Genomic DNA, 24,651 nt, shown 5'->3' on the forward strand with positions numbered 1-24,651 from the left:
ACTGGGAATAGTACTCCTGATCCCGGAAGAGATCCCTCAGTGCAGGGCTTCTCCGAATGCCCAGGATTGGTCCAGGAAGATGGACTTGGGGACACAGACCTACCAGTGCGGAAGCCTAGGGAGATCTCACTCTAGTCTGGATTGGGCCATGATGTAAACCAACAGCTTGACCATTTATGGCACTCAACCTAGAGAAACACTTCACCATTCCACTAGAAAGTGCCTGTCAAATGATGAAATAGTGATTTTAAGGTGGTTATTTTTCTGTTCCAATTTTACAACTTCTACACAAACATCTCTAGATTTCTCTATTTAAGACAGGCCATTGACAATATTTGATAATAGTCAATTTATCTTGGCAGTATGTAGAGTTCAAAAGAAACACACAAGACTGAGAACTATAGAGGGGACAGCTTTCACTGAAAGATAGGGATGATTCCTAGCCCTTGACTTACATAGACATGGGATGGTGTCGCTCAGGCACCTTGATCCCCCTTGGATGGTATTAAATCAGAGACTGGACAAATGTTTAAAGGGCATATTGTGGAGAAATAGCCAGAGGAGCTGGGTGAGTGCAGAGCTCTTTGCACCTTGTAGTCTAGGCTGAGTGGTTGAAAACACGGGATCCAAGGAGAGAGGAGAGTCAGATGAGGGATCCATCACTGACCTTTTGGGATACCCAAGTCATTTACCTTCAGCTACCCCCCATTTCAAATGTAGAACAGGCACCAGTTCAATATGACCCAGACTCTGAAAACAGACTAGACTGAAACAAGAAACAGCCTCTTTGAACTTGTAGGTAAACACAAACTGCAAAAGTGTACCTTTCCAGTATCAGGCAGTTTTTCTAAGTACAAACCACAACCACATTTAAAACCTAAGTCATAAATGATATTCAAATATGCAGTTCCTTATCTGGTCCAAAAGGAAATTAAGAAGAACATGAAAGGAGACACGAAGGGTAGGGATTTGCAATACCATTTGTTTGAAGCTTATTTGCATAGAGAAAAAACAGATTTGACTATGAAGTCCCTGAAACATGTAAAATAGAATGCCAACCTTATTAAAATTGTGTAATATGATCTGTAAATTAAAACAACGATACCATTTTTTTACATAATTCAACATAGAATTTCTTCTTTTAACAAGAAGCCCTAGTGATGGTAAACTTAAAATCTGGGTCCACCTTATTTACGTAAATTAGAAGAAAGAATACTGCACACCAGTAGGAAGGTGGTATTTAATGAAGAAGTTAAAAAAAATCCAGAACTCCTTTAGTGAAAGAACTCAGACATTAAAAATTGAGTTCCACATAAAAGGGTCTTGCTGCCTGAAGCCCAGGCTCTCCTATCCTGGAAAGCAGTCTGGAACAAAATGTTTGTCATCTGATATTGTGAACGTGTGTGTCTGTGTGTGATATGCATATTTGAGGCAAAACTAGATGGCAGAGCAAAAAGGAGTCATTTTAGAAGCTGGAGCCCAACAAGCCCCAAGAGGCATTCACTAGGATCCCCAAACAAAAGTATAAGAAACAGATTAAGAAGAACACAGTGCCGAAAAACCAAAACCTGGGGAGCTGGGGGAGAAGACAGAGGGCTCCCAGCAGCAGCGTTTAATGACGGCCTTTGCCAGCTGGCATACCTGGGTTCCCACCTATACAACTTACAGGTCATATTGACTAAGAAAAACTATTTCATTTCCCAGAATCTTGGCTTCTTTATTGGTAAAACAGGAAGAAAAATAACCACATTATGGAGTTATTGTGACATTTAACTGAGATAATACAGGTAAAATATCTTGCACAATTCCCTGGATGTAAGTGCTTAATAAATGCAGGCTAGTGTTATTGGGGGGTAAACAGAAATGCATGTAGAGCAAATGCAAACGAAATCCATTCTTTGAACTTTGTTTTATGCGCCACTCAGTGCGTACGGGATAATGTAGGCTGATATTCCTATGTTAAAAGGCTCAGATAGCAGGTGTATAGTGTTACTGTGAAGCTGAAATAAAATTACTCACACAAACACGCTTATGTATAACTGGCACATGGTAAGCATGCAACAATTCTTAGGCCTTATTTTTATTATGAAACTATCTCTTACCTTATGTTTGTACCTGACATTAATCCCATGCTAGAAAACGATCCTACTGTGAATATACAAGTCACAAGAAGGAAAGGAAAAAATGAACAATAAACATGGGAAAATGCCTAACAAAAATATAAATTAAAGCAAAGATACCTTTTTTTTTTACATGATGCAACACAATTTTTTTTTTTAACTTCTAATGATAAACCCTAGTGATGCTAAGTATTCATTAAAATAAGCTTGGTTATATGTTACTGTTGGGAAAGCAGATAAAAATGACCCCTTAGAAAGTCATTTAGCAATATGTAATAAGAGCCTTCAAGTGTTCAAAACCTCTACCCGGTAATTCTATTTCTTAAGGTCTAACCTATGGAAATACTTAAAATACAGGGGAAATATATATAAATATGTCTCTGTAGTATTTTTTCCAAAAGTAAACAATGGGAAACAACCTAAATAGTTAACAGAAGAGAAATAGTTGCTTATGTAGTTTCTACTTTGGCATATTTATTCAATGAAATATTAGACAGCTATTGAAAATAATGCCAATAAAAAGTTTAAAATAACATATTAAAAGCTTACACTGTCATGTTAAGGATAAAAGCAGAAAGAAAATTGTTTAAATAGCAGGTTCACAGTATATAAAACAACTTATTAATAACTGAAAGAAAATATACTGCCTTAATAGTGGTTATCTGAGTATGCTAGCAATTTTTCTGTTTTTCTATATTGCAATGTTTTTCCATAACAAACATAAATTTTTTTATAACAGTGATAAAAGTCCAGTGACATTTCCTTTAAACATTCCAGCAGCAAGATTCTCTAGTGCAGGGGTCAGAGAACTATATAGCCCATGGGTCAAATCCAATATGCCACCTGCTTTTGTAAATAAAAGTTTTATTAGAGCACAGCTCCACTATTTATGTATTGCTTACAGCTGCTTTTGCACTAATATGGCTTTTGAGTAGGTGCAATAGGGACTGTACAGCCCACAAAACCCCAAATACTTACTATCTGACTCTTGACAGGGAAAATTTGCCAACTTCTGATTTAAAACACTGCACCCCGAAGATCTGACATAGCCTAACAGCTTGAAAGTTGATGTTTTAACATTCCAGTAGAAAGTGCTTGTCCAAGGATAAAATGGCTGATGATTTTAAGGTTGTTGATTTTCCTTTCCAATTTTACAACTGCTACACAGACATATTTAGATTTCTCCATTTAAGACAGGTCATTGACAGTATTTGCTATTAGTCAGTTTAGCCTGTAGTATATAGAGTTCAAAAGAAGCATGCAAAGTGAGAATTCCAAGGAGGACAGCTTTCACTAAAGGATAAAAGATGCTTTCTAATGCTTGAATTATCCAGATATGTGACTCTTGCTCGGGCATCCTAGTGCCCCCTGGGATGGGATTACATTTGAGACTGGACAAACACTTAGAGGATATGTTTCAGAGAAATAGGCAGTGAGGCTGAGTAAGTACTGCACTCTTTCCACCTTGATATCCAAGCAGAGTGACTAAAAATATGGGATCTGGGGAGAAATGGGAGTCAAAAGCAGGATCCATCACTGACCATTTGGGATACCCAAGTCATTGAACTTTGGCAACATATCCACAATCTGATTCTGTATCTTTTGTTTACATACTACCATAGAAAGGAAGCTCACTTCTTTTTGAGGCAGCCCATTCTATAGCTGCCCTTTATTTATAAATATCACAAGAGCTTACCTTACATTTTTGCACCCCTTAACCCTTGGCATGATATTGGGAAGTTGCAATAGATTTATGTTCTCACTTGTAATGATCAAAGGCCATTTAATCATTACCTCCTCCTCCCTGTAGCTCCACCTACAGGGCCTGCACTGGGACTTGAGAAGAACAACATAAATGTTTCTTAGCTGTTGGTGTCTCTGCCTCTTTGGGAACATCTACTGTTCTTCCTGGCCTGTGCTAAGCAGAATCCAAATGTTCGGCAGAGCCTATGTGATCTCTTCTTTAGGCCTGTCAGGTCTTCCACAGTTGCCTAAGGTAAGACACACCAGTCCATCTCTTAAGTCTCTCAGGTCCCCCACTGGCTATATACCTTGTAGCCTTTGTATGCTGTGGCCTGCTAGCTCTAGCCCACCATCCTCGGTGGCTATTTGTACTCAAGGGACTCCCTTCTTTGTTCTTATTTGACCTGTGGGGCTTCTCACATCCTCACTAAACGGTGGGGGTGGAGGATGCTTTCTCTGTCGTCCTGTCACTCTCTCATTTCTTCTCACCTGCATAGGTAGACACCAGTGCAGGGTAAGCAGCCTAAGCAGACATACAATATTTATGAGTGGTTCCCTTGGATCCACTCCCTTCTCTTGGCTTCAGAAAAGTATAAGAAGACTTCAGTGTACATTCTACTAGTCCAACAACTCATGACTCTGACAAATTTCCTCCTTCTTTTACCACTCGTTCAAAGTGTCTTTTTCACACTGACTGATATGGGAGGTAGGTGGGGGTCTGGGGTGATAGTGGGAACAAGGAGAACTACATGAATACCTCTTAATAACCCCCCAAGGGAGATTTCTGCCTGTGATTATTTGTGGCTCTATACAGATGTTTTGGATACCTAATGATTCCTTAGAGCTCTGAGTCCCAGTCATAATTTTGGAGCAACAGGCAAATCCCACTCAACAGTTTGTTACACAGTCATTGACTGGCCTTATCATGGTTAGCTAACATGTGTTCTAAGAAGTGCAGTCCCAGGAAATGCTTTACCTGGAATTCCCTTCATGAAAAATCACTGTGAATACAAAGGGCTTTGACAAGTCTCATAGTTTAGCTTTTTTAAAATGAGCACTACTTTACAGTGTATAAAATGTTTTCCTTTATATATTTCTCTCATCCATTCACCCATTTATCCATTCAACCATCCTACGTTTACTGAGTACCTACTCTACCCAAGGTTTGCATTAAATGCATGTTTTGGAAAAGTTATCTGTAATCTCATTCATTTTTCACAACAGTCTTTGGAGACAGATGCAGCAGATAATTTACTATTTTTGTATTGCAGATGAGGGATGTGAAGGTCAGAAATGTTGATTACTTTTTCCAAGGTTACACAGCTATTAAGAAAGGGGGTGGATTGGAAGAGGAGAAGAAGCTGGGACTTAATTAGCATTGTGACATCTTAGACTACTCGAGAATATTTAGGAACAAAGCACATCTACAAGGAAGGAAAGTATGGGAACAAATTCTGAACTCTAACACAAATCTATCATTAGGATTGAATGCCAGGACTACTTCAGATTTTCAAATATAATAGTGAGGCACTGGTTTGCATATTGCAGTGACACAACTGAGTAAACATGGATGGAGTCTCACTTCAAAACTCTTCAATTCTTCTTTCTTTTAAATTTGATAATGTGATTTTAAATGCCAAAAGTCTCATTTTGGACACTGGTTAGACTGGCAGACAAGCCAACGAATGACAAAGAATAAAATTGTTTAATTTGGCCAAACAACAATAGACTGTCTCTGAGCAGTGGAAGCCTAGCTGGTGTCGGGTTATTCTGGATTCAGTGAGAACCTTTGTCAAAGCATCTATCAGCCATAGGAGAATTCCAGAAACTCTCTTTATTTGGAAGTGTGAGTACTGGAACTCAACAGCAAGGGTTGGGTATGTCTGGAACTGAAAAATAAAGTTTCACACAATACTAAATATAACTTCCTGCCAGGCAGGTAGGAGCTACTCACCAAATTGTGATGGTTGTCAAGATCCAAAAACCATGAATAAGGCCGATGTTTTGACAACAGAAATTGCTTTCAAGATGGGTAGATCTGCCCTATTTCAGGTGAGACAAGAGTTGCAGGAATTCGTTAATTTCCTCTCACCTCCAAACTTTCCAAACTTCAAATATGGCAAGTTCATCATTTACTTTAGTATAAATAGAATTTAAACCAAGATAATGAAATTACATCTTTGGCTCACAGCAGACTTTTCCATGAAAAGAAAACTTGGAAAATCTGTTTGCCAAGACATCTTAGACAGAGGTGAATAGGAATGGTCAGAGGAAAGCTCAGTTCCACCAAACAACACCGACCAGACAATGCCTCTCAGAACTTCTACTTTTCCTGTTTTCTGTCAGGTAGTAAAAGGCCTGTCCTCCTCCTTGCTGTATTACCAGCTCCCAGGACAGTGCTGTGCCCTGCACATGAATAAAGGGACTCTCAAATCATACCTGCTGGAGCCCATGAACAGGTAGCTCCTACTTCTGAAAGTAGCAAGACTGCCAGTGTGGCTGCTATGTCCACATTCACAGGGTAAGTGTGTAGCACTGAGGATGAAATCAAGTGTTCTCTATTTCTTCAGAAATGAAGTTTAGATCTCCCCAGAATGAAAGCAGGCAAGCTTCTCAGAGTTTGGCAAAGCTGAACCTTGGCAAAATTGTGAGGTATTCATTTTGGCTACATTTTTTAGGAGGCCTTGTGTCCCCAAGTACCTAACTTCGGTATGATATCCTTCTACAGCTCAAGGACTGGGAAATGCATTACCTCACTGTTTCCTGGAAAAATACTGCTTCTCATTCCTTTAGAGCCTTGCTGACTCATGGTTTCAAGTTCAAGAGTGACACAGAGCTGGAGGAGATAGTCAACATGATAGGCAACAGTGTCAGGGTGACAAAATTAGGTAAACAAATCAGGCTGAAATATAGCACATGACATGGATGATGATGCCCCACATTTTGACTTAAAAATTTCATGATCTGATGTCAATGTAGAAGACCAGGGTGGTCTGCGGATTACGTTTAAAAAATCTAGAAGGAGGAGAGGTAAGGTAAGTATTGTACTGCAAGTTGATGCTGGGCCAAGAGTGTAATGTAACTTAGTAGACACAGGTGGGGGTGGGGAGGTGGGTGGCTCTAGAAAGAAATACTCAGGGACATTCAAAGAAATTGAATGGTCATAACATCACATCACATCACAGGAACATCACAAGCAAGTCTGCTATGCCACTTCCTGTGTCATTTAATATCTCTAAGCCTCAGGGTTTCCATCTATATAATAGAAATAAGAAAACCAACAGTGCCTTATTCCCAGTGTTATAATGAGGATTAAATGACATAATGCAATTACAAGTTGTTCTGATCATTAGTGTCATTTTTTAACAGTAACAATAATAAACTCAAAGTTTGAAGAATACTGGGACATTTTGAAGAGTACTGAAAGAATGAAGATGGATACAAAAGTTTCAGTTTCAATAGAAGAAGAACTTGGTAGAATATGTAAATTATAAATACAAATGTACATAACACAAGTTAAAACTGTACATCAAGCTAGACTTTCTTTTTTGAACCAGGGATCTCATCCTTTAATGATAATTCCATCAGAAAATTTCAATATTAAAGTTATGGTTGGCAACAGAAATTCATAGATATTTGGTCATTCAATTTAATTTTTCTTTGTTGTGTTTTGCAATAAAACATATACCTCTCTGAAATACTATAACAGGATAAAGAAAACCATCAGATTGGGCTATATCAAAATACTCTAAGTTGCATTAATAAAATCATATACTTACCTCAACAGTATATTAATTAAGTACCTAATAGCCTCTCATAAAATCAAGGAGGGAGAAAGAATATGTTTACATTCTCCTATGGTAGGAGTTGTTTTGTAATTCCTTCTAGGAAATGCTTCCCCCAAGTCAAGCTAGACTTTTTGATTGGATGGGATTTTCCCTGGACACTTCAGATGGATCTCTTTCTCACCAATTTTGTTTTCATGTGTTTGCTGCCTACAGCTGATGTTCCAACAACCATGATGCCTTTTGTCTTCAGGCCTTTCTATCACCAGACCCCTCCAACCTGGAATGTTCTTCTCCTTCCCTTTTCCCTGTTTATCTCTTCAAACTCCTTACCCCCAAAGAGAAACTGTATGTATGTATTTTGTAGTTGACAATTGTTCATATATTTTATTTTATTTTGGGTTTTTTTTTTTTTTTTTTTTTTTTTTTGCTGCACTGCGAGGCATATGGGATCTTATTAGTTCCCTGACCAGGGATCGAACCCGTACCCCCTGCAGTGGAAGCACTGAGTCTTAACCACTGGACCACCAGGGAAATCCCATTGTCTATGTATTTTAGACATAGAGGATCTGAACTAATTTTTGGCCATTGGGTTTGCTGCAGAAATACTATAAAACAGAGTTTCAGGGTCTTAAACAATGAAGATACAACTTCTCACTGGTGTGTGGGAGCCTGGGGAAACTGACCATTTCCTGCATGTAAAATGGTATATTATTTCAAGGAGAGCCCCAGGAGAAAATCTTAAAAGCACCTTTCAGCCAGAAGTTTTGCAGCACTTTCAGAGCATGAATACATGTATTCTTATTCATAAAACACATACACATCTATTGATGCTGATCATTATAATCTTTTCTTAAGCATTCCTCTGTACCCACACTTGCTGATGCATTTTCTCAATGGAGTCTAGCCTTCCTTGTGGTCTCAATTTCTGGGCTGTAACTCAGTAACTCTACACTTCAGACTGTGCTTTGGCTGCCTTCAGGAACAGCAATGTCTCTGTTCAAATCAAGAGAGCATAATGAAACACTGTCTGTTAAAATATCAAACATGAGAGGCTTCCGCTAAACTAATTGGTAGGGTAAACATTTTGCCTTCATCAAGTGGCAGGGCTCAAAGTCAGAAAAACGGAAACGGGCTGGAGTGAGCAGGCAGATCATCTGAATGGGGCTGGACAAAAAGTTTGCTACAAACTGAAAACCTTTAGTTGGGGGCTTAAAGGAAGATACTGTTTTGGTTAGTTCCACAGTCTAGGAAGGAGAAGCGATTAGGGCTTAAGAGAGTTAAAGTCTAGACAAGATTCTTCCACTAACTAATCTTGACTCAGTTTACCGTTTACTGCCAAATTATAATACTGGTGTGTATACAGATTCAAACAAATTCTATATAAAGCTTAGTTGAGGCACTAAAACAGATATGAAAATGCAACTAACTTTTAAAGCAGTGGTTTTCAACCAGGATAGAAGTAGAACACAATTGAATTTACATCAGGATATTTTTACTAAAACATATGCCTCCTTCACTGCATTAATTAACCTGGCATTAATTATAATTATCTGAAACATTATATGCCAGTGTAACCAGAAAACAACAATAGCACCAACAACAATGCAACCACAAACTATTTATCGAGTGTACCTGGCACTGTACCTGGCACATTTACGTACTTTACATCACTTAATTCTCATCACAACCTTATGCGCTGTGCACTATCATCATTCCCCTTTCACAAATGAAAAAGCTGAGCAAATGAGGAAGTGTGTGTAACTAACTATCCCAGTTATATGGCATCACTCTGTATACTTTAAAAATTGGGGGAAAAAATAATCACATTTTTCATTTGGGAATCCCATACCAGAACAATTATTCCAAGGATAAAGCTCAGTGTCCATCCCTTCCCCCTCCCCGAATCTCCTCATCTTCTTCTGTCAGTTAAAAACCACTGTGAAGTTTCCTTTACCACAACCTCTTCTTAAGATTAGGCCTGATTTTGGCTAATTTCAGTGTATAGATAATTTAAACGAGTGTTTTAAAAGATACAGTAGCAGTTCACTGGACTAGGAGTTCATAGGCCCAACCTTGGCAACCCTCATCTACAGACTATGTGAGCTTCAATGGGTCACTTAATCTTCCCGAGCCTTGGGGTTTCCTCTTCTGTAACATAAGAGGGCTCAGCTGGATGGTCTATAAGCTTTTTCCCCTACAATTAACATTATCTGTTGGCAGGTTTGTCTTCTTGATCCAGATGTTAGGAACTATTCTGTCCCTGTTAAAGGACAATATTGGTAGTAGGATGGGGCTGGTGGTAGCAAAGAGATTTCCAAGCACCCTCATGATCTTACAAAGTCATGGTTTTCATGCCTGCTTATGTATCAGTAGATCATAATAAAGCAATCAAATAGGAATGACAGAAAGATTCAATCAAAGAATAAACTATAAAAGAATAATGTGAATTCTAGCACATAGTTATCTAACCTCTATTATTTTCAAATTCATCTGTAAATCTAAGATAATAGTAGTGCCTACTTCTTTGGGATTTTTCAGAATAAGATAATACACCTAAGCTATGATACCATGATAGGTAAAATAAGAATAATATGTCTGTGAAAACAGTCACACCCTCTTCCCTCCACGTTCTCTGAACCAGCTGTCCGAAAGAGACAGTGGGCCATTGCTAGTGAATCTGGAATGAAAACTGATTAACCCCCAAGCCAAAACAGGTCCCCATCCACTTCTCCCAGATTCAAGTGAATCAAGACGGGCAAAGCCACTAATCATCAGCTGGCCTGTCTTACCATAGGAAGAAACTCACAACATACAAGTGAGACATGAACAACATGTCTTGTTCATGACAAGAGTTGGCTGGATATAAAAAAGATCGGAGAAAAGAGGTGCTCCCTGTGTTCACAGCTCCTTTGACAATCTCTTCAATGCCAATCTGATTACACGTTCTGCATTCCTTGGAGAACAGTGAATAGGCAGAGAAGAGAAAAAACAAAACAAAAACAAGGATTTTCAAATGTTCCTTATACTTCCAAGAAAACAGAAGTCCTTATTTTATGGATCTACTCAGAAACACTGTAAAGGAGTGAATGGAATCCTTCACAAACAATAGTATTTACCTCACCAGATGTGTCCTGACATTTGTATGTGAAGTACAGGGGAAGTTCTTTTAACTGACTTCTTAACTGACCTCCAGTCTCAATCCTCACTCTCTAAGCTACTCTGATTAATCTGTAATAATCTGATGCTGGTTTCTGGTAAGCCAGTTTCAGGTAATCCCTTATACTCCTCTTTTTAGCAGTTAATTTTATATGTGTCCAGAATCAGTTGTATTGACTTTCAGAATAAACATTCTAATGGAATGGATTGATTAATAAAAAGCTATGTAAGCACATCAGATGTGATTTTGAAAAGGAAAAGGGTTTTCTTCAACAAAAATAAGTGAATATTTTGGAAGAGGTGATTAAAGCCAACTTCCCCAAAGTGGTGTGTGCAACATTATTGTAAAAGATTAGGGAAGGACTTCCCCGGTGGCGCAGTGGTTAAGAATCTGACTACCAATGCAGGGGACACTGGTTCGATTCCTGGTCCGGGAAGATCCCACATGCCGTGGAGCAACTAAGCCCGTGCACTACAACTACTGAGCCTGCACTCGAGAGCCCGCGAGCCACAACTACTGAAGTTCACGCGCCTGACCCATGCTCTGCAACAAGAGAAGCCACTGCAATGAGAAGCCCGCACACCACAACGAAGAGTAGCCCCCGCTCGCCGCAACTAGAGAAAGCCTGTGTTCAGCAACGAAGACCCAACGCAGCCAAAAAATTAATTAATTTTTAAAAAAAGATTAGGGAAAACTTAAAAATCTAGAGGAGTTTGCCTTCAGATTGCTGTTCATGTTCCTTAAGTTTTTCTCTCCATTCAGCTGGAGCACAAATAGAAATCCAATAAATGTATTAACAGATTATGGATGTAGCTTATGAAAGAAAGATGACAGAGAAGTCTTATTTTATGGACTCATATCTGAAGGCAAGGCCTTAGCCATTCATTGAAAGACTGGTGAAAGATACGTTGACTTATATGTTTGAAGTTAATTATTAAGATCTATTTGTATTTTTATGAATCATTTAAGAAGGCTTTCACTAAGAGACACAAATCAATTGTAAAGTGAAATTATAAATATCGTAGTTCCAGGGAAGTGACATGCTTGAATCATATTCAAAGACTTTACAAAGATCTGGCTTAGATATGTTAATGACTGAAGAAGAAACAATTAACCAAGGTCATGATATCACAGAAGATTTAAAAGTGGTTGATTTTAATCTCTAGGAATTCAGAGAAACCCTTTGGAAAAGTCATGACCCCCAGAATGTTTCTGCAAAAATGAATCTCATTTGATTATGCTGGAAAAGTTCTGATTTTTTTCAGATAAAATGGCTTCTACTTTATTTTTAGCTCAATGCTTGGTGTATATCAAGACCTTAACAGTGATATGTATTTATATGTGAACATATTACTATTAGGAGTAGTACTTGTTGCATTTACCTTTGCCCTCTACCTAAATGTAGTTATTAAGGAGCCAGTTTACCATTGTAGCTTCTTTCTTTACATGCATTGCTCCTATAAAACAAGCACTGGTTATTACTGACTGCCCAGAATAAAAATGTTCCCTTATAAATCTATTTTTTCAGGTGAATGATCATCCAACTGTTCACCTAATCTTTCCCCAAGTGCTCATGTGTCCAGCAATGAACAATATTAAGAGTTGACCTGATGGCCCATCACTTGAGCTAAGCTGCCCCATATAGCCAACTAAATTCCATAAATATTTGATGGGACTCATTCATTCAGTTATTTGCTAGGCTCTCACAATTCAAAAAGAAAGTGGGAGGAAAGGAAGGAAGGAAGGAAGGAAGGAAGGAAGGAAGGGAGGGAGGGAGGGAGGGAGGGAGGGAGGGAGGGAGGGAGGGAGGGAGGGAAAAGGAAAGGAAAAGAAAGGGAAAGCGAAGAAAATTCCTATCTTTCAGGAGCTTATAATTGAGCTAAGTACACCAGCATAGAAATGAACATCTCTAATTTAGGGTTTCATGGAAGAGGCAGTATGAAGTGTCAACCGAAAAAGTTGCCCATGATTCTGATCCTGTCTAGAAGTTTGGGAAGAAGGGTAGTTCGGAGATGGGCCAAGATTCTTTCAAGAAGAGATTTTGGTTGTTTGTACTGGGCCTTTAAGTATAAGTAGAATTTTGACAGATTAAAATCAATGAGGAAGAACATTACATATCAAACAGACCTGAGAAAGAATAGGGAATACAAGAAGAATGGTTGTGGTTTGATGTAACTGAGAAGAAAGCTGTGTGTGCCTGAACTGAGAGGTGCGAGGGTAGAAGATGGATCTAAAAATGTGTAGTATAAAATTTAGTATAGTATAAATATAGCTTACCTTAAATGGCTTAGTAAATTTCTCACTGAAGAATTTGGTTTATTACCACAAGCTAGTGGTTCTCAAAATGTATCTCTAAACAAGTAGGATCATCAGCACTTGGGAACTTAGAAATGCAAGTTACGAGACCCTATGCCAAACCTACTGAATCAAAAATTATGAGCGTGAGTTCCAGCAATCCATGTTTTAAAGTGTTATCCAGGTGATTCTGATGCAAGTTTGAGAACTACAGGTATAGCAAAAGGATTATTTATAAAATATTAAATAAGGAAACAGCAGGATCAGATTCGCGTTTTCAAATGATCGCCCTTTCTCCTGGTAAAGAATGAATTGAAAAGAGCAACTCTGGAGACCCCTTAAGGCAGGGATCCCCAACCCCCGGGCCACAGACCGACAGTGGTCCGCGTTCTGTTAGGAGCTGGGCCGCACGGCAGGAGGTGAGCTGCGGGCAAGCAAGTGAAGCTTCATCTGTCGCTCCCCATCGCTCCCCATCGCTAGCATTACCGCCTGAACCACCCGCCCCCCACACACCCTCTGTGGAAATACTGTCTTCCACGAAACCGGTCCCTGGTGCCAAAAAGGATGGGGACTGCTGCCTTAAGGGGCTTTTGCTGTAGTAAAAGGGAGAAACAATAGGAGTGGAGGAGGGGGATGGGAGGGAAAGAAAGGATTGATGGTGTGTAGTATTCAAATCTATCAAACGACATCATTAAATGGGAGTGGAAAACTGAGGTGCTACAGAAGATGGAAGAGTTCAAGTTGAATTCTTTCCCCTAGTCTGAGGGATCCAGTAGGTGGTGGCACCCTTTCAGGAGCTGCAGGTGGAGGAAGGGAAGCTCCTTCACTTAGGCGATTATGCAGCTTTTCATCAGGCTCACGAGGAGATGTACCATGAATAGAAATCTACTTCACTATACTCATTCATTCATTCACTCATTCATACAGGCAGCATTAATTATCCATCGTGTCAGGCGCTTTGATGGTCACAGAGATAGAGAGATGAATCAGATGTCCCTCTCCTCAAGGAACTTTTGAGCAACCTCAAAAAACATATATGAGAGAGAAACAGGTACATAGTACAGAGGGGACCAATCCACTTTGGGACAACTCCCATTTGGACTGAGTGTGATTATGCTCCCATGCTTGCCCCTTGCTGTTTATCCAGCCCCTCCTCTAAGTTAACATCTCCTCTCAGGCTCTTAGAAGAGAGACCATGCCTACTGGGAGTTAGATGAGTGGGCATCAGACACTCAGAGAACTCTCAGCCTTCATAAGGCCAACAGTGATATCTTATATCAGTGAGCTCTGCATGAGTCCACATATCAGAAGTCTGCTTTGTACTTTCACCATAGTAAGTTCTTCTTCACCCCTTAAGGAAGTGAAATGGTAGAAAAGAGGACCGGAACTTGCTCAAGCTCATAGATTAAATCTTGGGCAAAATGGCAAACTCTCATACATGCTTGGAATTTATTTGTAAGCAAATAAATGGAAAGATCCAGCATAGGACCACAAAATCAGCCCATGCTTCTTCTGATTTACAAATCTTAGAGAGAACTTTAGTAAAATATTCTAAGCACTTTAGAATATTATTCATTCATAAATCGTAGCAATATTTTCTTAGATCAGTCTTCCAAGGCAAAAGAAATAAAAGCAAAAATAAACAAATGGGACCTAATCAGACTTAAAAGATTTTGCATAGCAAAGGAAACCATCAACAAAAAGACAACCTCCTGAATAGGAGAAAATATTTGTAAATGATGTGACTGACAAGAGATTAATTTCTAAAATATACAAATAGCTTATACAGCTCAATATCAAACAAACAAACCCAATGAAAAAATGGGCAGAAGACCTAAATAGACATTCCTCCGAAGAAGACATACAGATGGTCAACAGGCATATGAAAAGATGTTCGACATCACTAATTATTAGAGAAATATAAACCCAAACTGCAGTCAGAATGGCCATCATCAAAAAGTCTACAAATAATAAATGCTGGAGAGGGTGTGGAGAAAAGGGAACACTCCTACATTTACATTTATTTAGAATGTAAATTGGTGCAGCCACTATAGAAAATAGTATGGAGGTTCCTTACAAAACTAAAAATAGAGCTATAATATGAATGTATATATACCATTCCTGAGTATATATCTGGAAAAACTGAAAACTCTAATTCAAAAGGTACATGCATCCCAATGTTAAGAGTAGTACTATTTATGATAGCAAAGACATGGAAACAACCCAAGTGCCCATCAACAGATGACTGGCTTAAGAAGATGTGGCATATATACACAATGAAGTATTACTCCGCCATAAAAAGAATGAAATATTGCCATTTGCAGCAACATGGATAGACCTAGAGCATATTATACTTAGTGAAGTAAGTCAGACAGAGAAAGACAAATATTATATGATATCACCTGTATCTGGAATCTAACAAATAATACAAGTGAACCTTTATACAAAAGAAAAACAGTCTCACAGACATATAAAACAAACTTATGATTACCAAAGGGGAGAGGGAGCAGGTGAGGGACAAATTAGGAGTATTGGATTAACAGATACAAACTACTACACATAAATTAGATAAGCAACAAGGATTTGCTATATAGCACAGGAAATTAAATTCAATATCTTATAATAACCTATAATGGAAAATAATCTGAAAAGAATATATATATATACACATATATATGTATATAACTGAATCATTTTGCTGTACACTTGAAACTAACATAATATTATAAATCAACTATACTTCAATAAAAAAGATGTTCATATTTATTAGCATGAAAAGATCATGGTAAGTTGTAAAGTGTGAAAAAATCAGATTACAAAGCAGACTGTGTAGATATATACACATATATAGAGGGGATTAACAATGGTTACTCTTAAATGATAAATTACTGATGATTTTGTTTCCTTCTTTATTCCTTTCTGTATTGACAGATTTTTTCACACTGAGTAAACAAAATCTTTATAATCAAAAGAAGCAGTCATTACTGTTTTGAAAATAAAATGCCTTAATAACTTCTAAACATATGTTTAAAAAAATAATGGAATAAAAATAGTAAAATGTCCATTATCGAAAGCAGAAAAAAATGAGAATCATTTCTCTTTACATAACGTTATCATATAATTTCATACAACTCCCATTTTAATAGTATTAACTATGTAATAGTAATGATGATATAGAGAAAAATGCCTACCTCATTGAACAACTAGGCAGTATCTATAGCATCCTATTTCAAATTACCTAATTCTGCTTCTGTGGAAGCTATTTTACGATTCTGTACATTATAAATAACTGATAGCAATGTAAAGTGATTCTTGTCCACAGACATGTGAATTTGTCAATTACGTCCAACAAAAGTCAATCTCCCTGGACCACTGTAGAAGAGACTGATTTTTTCAGCCATTTGCACATTCTTTTTAACATTCCTGATCCATAAATGTGTCTGTTCTTTGGAATCTCTTTTGAACTGGTTTTTAATGCCTCATTAATGAGTTAAATGAAATTAATGAGTTAAATGAAATCTTTAACACAGATTTATTTTTATATCTGTATGAGGGTCATGATTTTACTATTTTTTGAAAATTATCTTTTAACAATTACTGTAATGTTAGTTAATATTTACTAAGAACTTTCCAAGTGTCTAGTCCTATTTTAATTTAGTTATGTGCCTTATTTCATTTTGTCATCACCATCCCTGTGAGCAGCTAATGTCAACTCCACTTTCCACATGAGCACCCAGCATCCCCTAGAAGTTAAGGGATTTGTCTAGAGGAAATAAGAGTACGTGGTGGAGCAGAATTCAAATTATAGCTGAGTCCAGGTATGTGCTTAAGCATACAATATCATTCCAATTTTTCCAGATGAGAAAACTGAACCTCAGCAAGATTAAAATGCCTATTATTTTTCCACTTTTTCAACAAATATTTTGAACACCTACTATGAGTCAGACACTGAGCTAGTTTTGGGAACACAGAAATCAAAAAGGTAAGCAGACAAAACTTTTGATTTTTATGCAGTCTAGAACCTTGTGATAATTGACTCAAGTCCAGTGTTGGTGTAGCTAGACAACCTATTTCCTTTAAAAGGTTGTTTTCTTCCAGCTTCTTTTGTACCCACTTCCAGGCAGCTGGGAACATTCAATGGACTGGAACTTCTAGTAAGAGCACGCTGATGTCATCTTGTATCCTCTTGTCACTTGGAGAAAAATGTATTCAAATAAATCCAGAAAAGGAGATGACTAATGAATTCTTTGTAAGTCTCCAAGATAAGCTTCCAATCTGACTTCCCACTGAAAATGCCATGCCCTTTGTCTGAAATGCACTATTCTTCCCTACCTAGTGGATCCCTACCTAGTGAATCCCTGCTCAACCTTGACCTTCAATAGCCTGTTCAGTCTTCAGAGCCTTTCTGAAGTCTTCTCAGACTTTATCTCCTCCCCACAAGTTTATGAATTCGCACCTCTTTTCACTCCAGCATCCCCTGCCTCTTAGTTGTTTCTAGATGTTGCAGGTATCATGTGTCATCACTTTTCTTCATGTCTATTTCCTTCATAAAAGCATAAACTCCCCACAGAGAAACACCATGGCTTATTCATCTTTGTTTCCCCAGCACCTGGTATGTTAAAGGCTAGCAGTGGGGTGAATCAGTGATGTGCTGGTAAACAATTTTTTCCTTACAATTTATGTAGAACAACTTTCATTTCTTCCAATGCACAGAGTTCTCTCTTGTCTCCAAATCTTTGCATTTACTGATCCCTCTGTCCAAACCCCATCTCCATTTTATCTCCCACACTTCTGTTCTTCCCAAAGCACTTTCTAACCCCTAATTGAATGCCTCTTCTGTGCGCTCTCCTATCACCTCAAATTTCCCCCATTAAATCACTTTTCACCCTGGGTATATTTGCCTATTTATACATCTGAATATTAAAATCCTTGAGGGCAGGAACTATCTCTGTTTACTTTATTGCTATATCTTCAGATCCTAAACTAATATAAGTACATATAATTATATGCTTATTTACTTATATGTAAATATGTGTCAAATGAAGGAAAAGGCTAATTTGTTCATGTTTGCTGCTGTCCACAAGGAATTATTCTTAGGATACAGCGTGATGAAATAGAAAGACCAACTTTGGAGCTAGAAACATAGATTCTATTCCTGGTTCAGTCATTTATTAGCTGTGTGACTTTGAAGAAATCACATCAATGTGTTTTACCTTAATTCCCTTCTAAGTAAAATGAGAATTAAATCTCTACTTTGACCTATTGTTGTGAGGACTAAATGAGATAATTTGTGTTGAGGGTCTGATGCTAAGTAACCTCTCAATACATATCCATTTCCTTCCCCTTCTATTTGTGGTCAGTGCTAAATTATAAAGGCAGCATTTGGGCACAAAACAGGATATCCTACATGAGTAGGAATGGCTTCCCAGAGTAATAGATGGTGTTGCCAACAATAGTGAAGAGAATGAGAGGAAGCCAGCACATAAACGAACCTTCTCAAGGTTTCACCCTCAAGGGTTCAATGTAAGGTTCAAAGGATAACTCTGAACATTAAACAGCATCGTGAAAAACCCAACAATGTTCCCAGCTGTGGCAATTAACCAAAACACATTCCTAAAGTCAAGGGGGCCCAGTAGAAAGGCAAGAGACCTGGAGTCAGCACTCAGTGAAAGGTTAATACTGATGCATGGTATGCAAAGCATGTGCCAATGACAACATTAGAGGCACCTTCTTCCTGCCCTGGAATAGGGACTGTGAAGGGGTAGGGTAAGCTTCCTGTATTGTATTGTCACTGGGTGTTCTCTCTCCCCCAGCGATGTTTTAAGGCTTCCAAGTTTCTATCAGGTCTTTCCTGCTATAGCACCCATGAAAAACGTCCACATGTTGTAACTACAAGTTAAGTGGCAAGTAAAACTTCTCCAGGCAAATATTATAATCAGGGGCAAAATGAAGGAGGCAATAAAGGCAATGCTTTCTGGGCTGCCCACCTTATATTTCCAGGCAGTAATCTGATCTTTCAGTTCTCTTGTTTTAAGAGAAGACCGGCTTTTATGCCATTGGCAGCTGTTCAACTAAGGGAAACACTGAATTCATGCTGAACAAGTCCTACCCGCATTTTCTGGCGACAAAAGACTGGAAACTTAAACATTTTGCTTACAGGAAATAAGTTAGTTCCTGGAGGTGTGTGATCCCACTCCCCAACTTTTATCCTTGCTGTGGCTATTATCACAACTTCCGAATGTTGTGCTACAACGCTGCAAAAAACACAGCAAAGTAGGAAATTCAGCCAACAAGGAAGTGGTAAAAGAGAAGTAGCATGGTACTGCTTTAGAAAGAGTGCTCGTTTGCGAATGTAGAGACTTGGATGCTTTTTGTACCTGACTGTTCTATTAACTTGGTGGTGAGCTTGGCAAAGAAAATGACACATATTCAGGGTCTACTTCACTCTTGGTCTTATGCTATATCCCTAAATATATACCTTTTATTTTAATCTCTTGCCAGCACTAATTATAATACCCATTGCAGACATGAGGAAACTGAGGCTCAAATTGGTTGATTAATGTGTCCAAGGTCAAAACTGGTGGCTTAAATTTTGAACCCAATTCCATGTTCTTTCTATTATATCATGCTGCCTTACAAATATCCTGCAATGTTTACCTTATTTTACAACATCTTTTAAACACTAATGGCCACCGTACAATCAACCTCGAATAAAACCATTCCAATCGGATGGGCATGGATGGGATAATGGTAAGGCAGACATAGCACACTTTTACCTGCTGGATGACTTCACATGCATTTTCTCATTTGACTTTGGAAAAATCACTTGCCTGGTCTGGACTTTGTTTTATACTTTTCTGAAATATGAAATTTAAACTAATTCCTTATATTCCTTTCAACTCTCACATTCTAAAATGAAAAGTAACCAGCCCAGGGACATATTTCATATATGCATACACGCCTAGGTTTAGTGTTTACATCCTTTACTTTTAAGGGGGATTAGAGTCCTTCTCCTGACTATGGCCTTTGCTGATGTTCATCCTGTTTTCACCATCCTTTCTTCATTCCCCCTCTCCTAACTGGGAGAAAGGGTTCTCATATTGGACTTCTCCTATGACTTTACCCATATCTCAATTTTGGCACTCACCACCCTCTGCTTTCTATGGTGGTTATGGTGGATATATCTTGTCTCCCCTAGGACCTTGTAAGTTCCATGAGTTTCCTCCACTTCCTTGCCAAGGCTGATATTCCCCAGGACACCCAGCCCAGTGTCAACCCAGGGGGGACAGTACTGATATTCTCTGCCTATTTTTGTTGAAATAGAAATCTGAAGTATCATAAGATTTTTATCTAATTTAAACTCAAGTTCCACAGACACTCTTTTGACAATAACCTGAGAAGTTAGATATTAGAAAGTTTGGTTAACAAATAACCTGTCTATGTTGTTTTACAACAGGGCTTTTCTTGTTGTCTGGGTTGAAGGATCCAGTTTTTTTAATTAATTACCAATCTATCACAGTCTAGTGCTTTTGTAAAGTGTAATAAAATGAGTTACTAGAAAAATTAAATTAAAAATATATGAAAATATGAATTCAAAATGTGTATTACTAGGTTCAACAGAAACAAACCCCCCTGTCAAACTGCTGTAAATTTTATAAACATTTACCCTCAATTTCAGTGCTTATCTCATGGACTAGCAACAAATGGCTACTATGGCACCAACCCTGGACCATGCTTGGGAGACACTGACTGCTACACCGTTTATACAGCAGTTTCAGAACCCTAATAGGGGCTGGGTTGTTTCTCCTCGATGAAAATTTTAGGGATCAGATGGGAAGAAACTACTAGAGGCCAGATACATACCTTCAGCCTTTCTCTCTGGTCTTTGAAAAGGAAGACCAAGATAAAGTTTGAAAAGTCAAAGGATTATGGAAAACAGGATCAGAAATCACCTCCAATAAAGCCCCAATCTTGGTGGGGCAAGTGTAACTGTCAATGTCTGTTCCATATTCTTAATAAAGAACATTTATTGTCTACTTAGGTGGCTATAAATGGATCCTGCACTACCAGCTCATTTGTAAACTTCCTCTGTTACTAAATTGTTTGTATTCCTATTTTTTTTAACCCTTCAAGGCACATGAACAAACATTTTATTTAATTCTCCCAAAACCCAATGAGGTAGATATGAATGCTGTCCTTATCTTCCAGGTGAGAAAACTGGCTCAGAGATGTTAAATGATGTTCCCTGGTCACTCAGTTACTAGGTGGTTGAACTTGAATTCATACTCAAGCCTGTCTGACCCTGAAGCCCCTTCTCTGTTCACAAAATTCATTGCTTTTCTAGTAAATTTTGCCTTATAATACTTAGAAAATCTAAAAGTACAGGGAGGAATGTATATAAGGAATGTGCTTTTTTTCAATAAGCAGAAAAAAAAAATCCCTGGGATAAAAATCATAAACATGCCTTTGTGAATGTTACATGGTCATATGACTACTGTATTTATCTTATAATTTTAACCTCCACAGAATGTAATCAGATATATAAGTATCATAAATAGATCCTTAATAAAGCTGTAAGTGCTATACTTGCAATCTCTCATTCATAGAATCTAATCATCTTTAATGAATAGTTAAGAGTATTCAATGTGATTGTCTAAAACAATTGAAAAACGGACCCATTCATTATAATGATTCACTTGATGCATATTAAAGAAACATCTAGTATCTTAACTTCCCTAAAACTGACCGCATTGTCCTAATATACTGCAGAAAACATCCATCAAGAGAGGGGGGATGGTTTTGTGAGCTACTCATGTGTTGTGATTGATTTGCTCTCCTTCCCACCCACATAAGTTTTCAAAGAATGGGGCAAAAGTGTTCTACATAAGTCTTAGGGTGAGGGAATTCCCTGGCGGTCCAGTGGTTAGGGCTTGGCGCTTTCACTGCTGTGCGCCCGGGGTTCAATCGCTGGTCAGGGAACTAGGATCCCACAAGCTGTGCCTCGCAGCCAAAAAAAAAAAAAAAAAGTCTTAGGGTGAGAATCTCTTTGTAAAGCCTTTCATGAAATGCTGATACCATAAAGGATGCTGCTTTCCATGATACTGAAAGACACAACCTCCTGCATAAACGCTACTTCAAGAGCATGGATTAGCTGCTATTACTTCAGACTCTTTCAACCCAGACTTTGGGTCCCAGTTCCATCCTTAGCAGATACTTTCCCAACAGAATAAACTTTAAATTCTAAGACACATGAAGACTGACAGAAGTATAAAATATTTGGGCTCAAATGGGCTCCATTTATAGGTGAGGAAATTGAAGCCTAAAGGGGTGAACTGACTTGCCCAAAGTCACACAAATAGTTAGCACTGAAGGTAAACTGGAACTCTGTCTGACTCCACCTGCTAGGAAGAATCCAAATTCAACTTAAAACCTAAACTGACTGCACATGCCTCTACTTCTTCCTTCTATTGGCAAAGACCGTGTCTACTTTCTTATTTTTCTATCCCCTGCACCAGGCATGGTGCCTGGTATTTAAAAGATGCTCAGTAAATGTGTTTAACTGTTTAACTCTGAATTAAATTAGCAAAAGTACCATGGTGAAACTGTTGGAACTCAGTTTGCTACTATGCACACTTGTAGGCTTTGTCTGTCTGCTGATGAGATGGGGTAGAAGCATGTATAATTCCTCTCGCCTTTTATAATCTTTGCTGTGAAGGAAATATACTAGCTCCCAGGTTTCCTATGACTACTATGTCAGAGGATGAATGACTCAAAGACCTATAAAACTGAATATACAATTAATATCAAGCCTCACTTTTGTCATGGACTCATTGTTCTACATTTTGACTGTCTAGACAGGTATCTCAACTTTGACCTTCTGAGCTAATGAGACTACAAACGAGAAGATGAACAGAAGAAAGAAAATCAAAATCATGGTAAATTTAAAAGCCAAAATGCAATAGTCTATTACTGTTCTGTCACTCAAAGAACCCAGAGCATCCTTTCTTCCTTGCCTCAGAAGTGAAATGTAGGCAAGGGTGAGCCATTGCATACATCACATGGAATTGCTGATAGTGGGGATTTTAAATCAAGGTGGTATTTAACCAGAGCAGCCACAAGGCTTGTCCAGACCCTGTTGGCTCCCCATAAAATAGGATATGTTCACATGAAGGCACTTTACCTTTCTAGCTGTCCAAGGGAAAGTTTGTGACTCCTGTACCATTCTCCTTCTATCCTCTTGGTCTAAGGGGATAAGCCAGTGAGTATAGACACACACACACACACACACAAACAGAAACTGAAAACATGTTGAGAGGAAATACTTCCAGTAAGTCGAAAGCTTTCAACCAAAGCTCACAGTGAGAAGGCATTTGATTTCTAACTGCTACTACATCAGATCAAGTCGTTTTTTTCCTGTTCTTAGAAACATCAGAGGAGCATATGCTGGGCCAACAACAAAGAATATTATGAGGCAAAGTTGTAGGAAACATGAACAAATTCATGTTGTCTGAGACTTGTAGAGGGTTTCGGATTGTACATATTCAAGGGAGAAACTACATATTCATCCACTCATCCATCCAACCATCTATCCATCCATCTAACATTTTTGACCCTCCATCTATATGTCAGTCATTGTGCCAGATACAGGGAATAGAATGATGAAAAAAGCAGACATGGTCTTTGGCCTCCTGGAAAGATAGGCATATACACAGAAATAATGAAATCAGATTGTGGGGTTGATAAACAGGGGCTTATTGTGGGAGCATATAAGAGGTAAGTTTCCCTGGAGGAGATGACATTTTTTTTTTTAATTTATTTATTTTATTTATTTTTATTTTTGGCTGTGTTGGGTCTTCGTTTCTGTGCGAGGGCTTTCTCTAGTTGTGGCAAGCGGGGGCCACTCTTCATCGCGGTGCACGGGCCTCTCACTATCGTGGCCTCTCTTGTTGCGGAGCACAGGCTCCAGACGCGCAGGCTCAGTAGTTGTGGCTCACAGGCCTAGCCGCTCCGCGGCATGTGGGATCTTCCCAGACCGGGGCACGAACCCGTGTCCCCTGCATTGGCAGGCGGATTCCCAACCACTGCGCCACCAGGGAAGCCCCATGGAGATGACATTTGATTACAGATGAGGAGGTATTCGGCAAAATAAAACAAAACAACACAAAACAAACAAAACATGAAAAGCAGGAATATATTTGGGATTCCAGGATTAGTATGTGTTTCATGTCAAAGCAAAAAGCCTTGAAAAAATACATCTGGGGAGCCACAAAGAGTTCCGTCTGGTGAGAGGCCTCGGCTTCCTCATCTGTCAACTGTGGAGGCTTGTTTAGATGACACCTCACATCCTTTCCGGTTCCTGTCTTATGAAATCTCTTACAAACAATGAACTTCTTAAAATGTAGCTAGCCTCTAAATGAACCAGAAAGTCTGCAAGTAAAGGGCTGAAGTGAGCCTCTGAACAGAATCATTCAATAATCACACTTACTAGTTCCACTTGCCTCATTTACAGACAGGACTTTTCTTATGGAATAACTAGTTCTCTTAAAAT

This window comes from Balaenoptera musculus, chromosome 17, assembly GCF_009873245.2.
Source record: "Balaenoptera musculus isolate JJ_BM4_2016_0621 chromosome 17, mBalMus1.pri.v3, whole genome shotgun sequence".
Classification (NCBI taxonomy): Eukaryota; Metazoa; Chordata; class Mammalia; order Artiodactyla; family Balaenopteridae; genus Balaenoptera; species Balaenoptera musculus.